Raw genomic sequence first — 3,757 nt, 5'->3', positions numbered from 1 at the left:
AAGTGCGTACTAAGTGCCAAGCACTGTAGCATTGTACCAAGTACTAAGTTAGGTGCAATATAAGCAAATTGGACACACTCCCTGACCCTCACGAGGCTCACAATCTAAGGGAGGGAGGACAGTCACTGAACCCCCATTTTACAGATGAGAGAACTGAGGCACAGAGAAGTTGTGACTCAGCCAGTGTCACACAGCAGGTGATTGGAAGAACATTTATTAGAACCCTGCTTCTCCCATTGCCAAGCCCATGCTTTTTTTTATGGACTATATTAATCACCTACTATGTGCCAAGTGCTGTTTTCAACCCGTAGCGACACCATGGACACATCTCTCCCAGAACGCCCCGCTCTCCATCTGCAATCGTTCTGGTAGTGGATCCATAGAGTTTTCTTGGTAAAAATATGAAAGTGATTTACCATTGCCGCCTTCCGCGCAGTAAACTCAAGTCTCCACCCTTGACTCTCTCCCGTGCCGCTGCTGCCCAGCACAGGTGAGTTTTGACTTGTAGCAGATTGCCTTCCACTCGCTAGCCACTGCCCAAGGTAGGAGTGGAATGGGTAGGCTTCTGCTTGACTCCCTCTTGTAGCCGAGACTGGTAGAGGACTGGAAACTCTCCAGATGCGACCCTGAGAGGGGTTACTAAGCGCTAGGGAAAGTAAGTACTGGGGTAAATGCAAGATAATCGGGTTGGACACGGTCCCTGTCCCACGTAAGGTTCACAATCTAAATCGGAGGGAGGAGGATTTAATCCCCATTTTACAGATGAAGTAACTAAGGCACAGATACGTGACTTGCCCAAGGTCACACAGCAGACATGTGGCAGAGCCAGGATTAGAACCCAGGTCCTCCAACTCCCAGGCCGGGATTCTTTCCATTAGGCCACACTGCTTCTCTTTTCATTTGGGCTCTCTGTCAAATGCCTAAATGCAATTAAATCAAGATCTATCTCTGTATACAAATCCTAGCCTCTACTGAGAAATAGTCCTAGAAATTTTAAAACCTTGATGCTCCAAAACTGGATAAATTGGAGACCCTTAATATAGATCAGGTGAATTACAATCTTCTCAGATCCAAAAACTGGTCTTGAGAAATAATCACTATAAGCAAGAGAATCAAGTCACTACGGTAATTAACCACCTCAAATAAGAACTCCTTTTTTCTGGATGGTTTCCAGGTGGGTTGGGTTTTTCTACATTCCATGGCCCAGTGCTCTCTTCTGCCATTTTACCTTGATTTTCTCTCTTGCACCCTCAAAACCACAACCACTTTATTTAATAAAGCTCAAGAAAAGGGATGTATGAAGGCTGCTATACTACATATTATTAATCCTAAAACGAAACTGTACTGAGAGATCTTGTGGTGTGAATGACAAAAATGGGTTCCAGTCACTCTTTATCAAGTTTGGAAAAGGGAAGAATCTCTGTTCACTAATGGAAACAAAAGTGCCAACTTCAAGAAAGCAAGATGAGCAGATGCTACCCCTACAATTAGTACTGTTTTGAATAAACTTGTGTTTCCCTCCTCCCCACCACCCCGAGCCCCAACGTTTTGAAGCTGCCCTGCTCTCCCCTCTGGAGCCAGATGGGACCAGGTGAGAAATGGAGTTTCCAAGATGGCACCTCTAAGACCAAAGCAGGAACTCTATGTACACCATAAAAGCCCAGGTTCCAAATAATAAATTGTGATATTTGTTAAGTGCTTACTATGCTCCAAGCACTGTTCTAAGTGCTGGGGTAGATATAAGGTAATCAGGTTGGACATCGGCCTTGTCTCATTAGGGGCTCACAGTCTTGATCCCCATATTACAGAGGTAACTGAGGCGCAGAGAAGTTAAGTGACTTGCCAAAGGTCACACAGCAGACATGTGGCAGAGCTGGGATTAGAACCCATGTCCTCTGACTCCCAGGGCTGTGCTCTTTCTAAATGAAAGGCAGTGGTGAGCAGGGGACGCTGAAGAGAGTCATGGTACCCCTGTCACTAGGTGTGTCCTAGAAAGTTTTGGAACAATTTTGTTGCCTTCCTTGAGTGATTATTATAGTTGTCCTTTGGTTCAAAGATGATGGTGCTGATGATGTCCCTGTGGGTGAGTATCTCTCTCAGTATCTTGCACACGCTTGCACCCTGTGCCCATGAATATGAAGTATAGGTAAATCACTACAGTCTACATTTATCTTGATTTGCATTAAGCATTGGCTGATATTTCTCATTTCATTTGAGCTTTGTGAAATTCCATTTTTTGGTCCTGACACCAAAATTGAAATGGGTCAAGTCTTAGATGGAATGCCTCAATTTTTGTTTTTCTAAATTCAGAAACTAAGTTTAAAGGCAGGTTTTCCCCTATCTACAGTTTGCCTGTTGCAAGGAATGTAAGTTCTGTGGCAGTCGCATTACTAGTTAATTACTATTTTTCAGGGCCATCGACTTCCAAGACCAAAAAGTCTAAACACTTTCTCACAATAATACTGCATTCTCTCATGGCAGTTAACTTAATCCATTCTTTTTCCCATTTCAGTGGGCCTTGGGGAGCAGCTAACTTATTAACAGCATTTCCAGCTTTCTATTTGTTTTCCTCATTATGTAACTTGTGTACGTTTGCCTAATCTCAATGATTCGCATAGTTTCTTCTTCCTTGATTTAACTAATTGTATTTGTAAAATCTCCTCGGATCACAGAGCAAAAGCCTTGGGTGTTTTGGGCCAGCTGCCCCCTCCCTCTGTACTCTCTTTCTCTCCGCTCGACATTGCTCCCGGGATTACTTCCTCCTTCCTCCCACTATGCTCCCAGGCAACTCCCATTGCCATCCAGTTGGGTCCCAGGCTGTTCCCCTGTTTCTCCTCATCTGGCAATTTTGAGGAGTAAGGAAGGTGGAGGAGGGGGAAAAAAGGCTGTAAGCTCATTGTGGGCGGGGAATGTCACTGGTTATTGCTGTATTGTCCTATCCCAGGTGCTTAGTACAGTGCTCTGAGCTCAGTAAATGCTCAGTAAATATGATTGAATGAATGAACCCTGGGCCTGATTCTGTGGAGCTTCCAAGAACCAAAGTGGGGCCAGGGAGAGAGAAACAGAGGCTGTTAGATGGCGGGAGTGGAGAAATAATAATGTTGGTATTTGTTAAGCGCTTACTATGTGCAGAGCACTGTTCTAAGCACTGGGGGAGATACAGGGTAATCAGGTCATCCCACGTGAGGCTCAGTTAATCCCCATTTTACAGATGAGGTAACTGAGGCACAGAAAAGTTAAGTGACTTGCCCACAGTCACACAGCTGACAAGTGGCAGAGCCGGGAGTTGAACCCATGACCTCTGACTCCGAAGCCCGTGCTCTTTCCACGCTGCTTCCCTGGGAAAGGGTAAAGAAGGAGGGGAAAATATCCATGGGATGGCCTGAGGGCAGGTGCTTGAGAGCAGGGTGGTGAGACGCAACATGGCGTGGTGGATAGAGCATGGGCCTGGGAGTCAGAAGGTCATGGGTTCTAATTCCCTCTGCTGCGTGACCTTGGCCAATCACTTCTCTTCTCTGAGCCTCAGTGACCTCATCTGTAAAATGGGGATTGAGACTCTGAGTCCCAAGTGGGACAGGGACTATGTCCAACCCAATTTGCTTGTATGTACACCAGTGCTTAGTACAGTGCCTGGCACATAGTAAGCGCTTCACAAATACCATTGTTTTTATTATTATTTTAGAATTCTCCATTTTCAAAAATTATCTGTACCACTCCTCCCCTCTATTACCACAATCCTGTATGATCACATGTTTTG

At 45.2% G+C, this 3,757-nt stretch overlaps 1 non-coding gene across 1 annotated transcript; it reads right to left on the bottom strand.

The window, feature by feature from the left end:
* Nucleotides 1-500: 500 nt before the first annotated feature.
* Nucleotides 501-636, bottom strand: LOC114809702. The gene has a single exon (XR_003757479.1). It is a non-coding gene; the product is annotated as a small nucleolar RNA SNORA7 (small nucleolar RNA).
* Nucleotides 637-3,757: the final 3,121 nt, after the last annotated feature.

Source organism: Ornithorhynchus anatinus, chromosome 2 (genome assembly GCF_004115215.2).
Source record: "Ornithorhynchus anatinus isolate Pmale09 chromosome 2, mOrnAna1.pri.v4, whole genome shotgun sequence".
Lineage (NCBI taxonomy): Eukaryota > Metazoa > Chordata > Mammalia > Monotremata > Ornithorhynchidae > Ornithorhynchus > Ornithorhynchus anatinus.
Note: the sequence above shows the minus strand (reverse complement) of the source record. Positions and strands in the feature narration are given on the sequence as shown.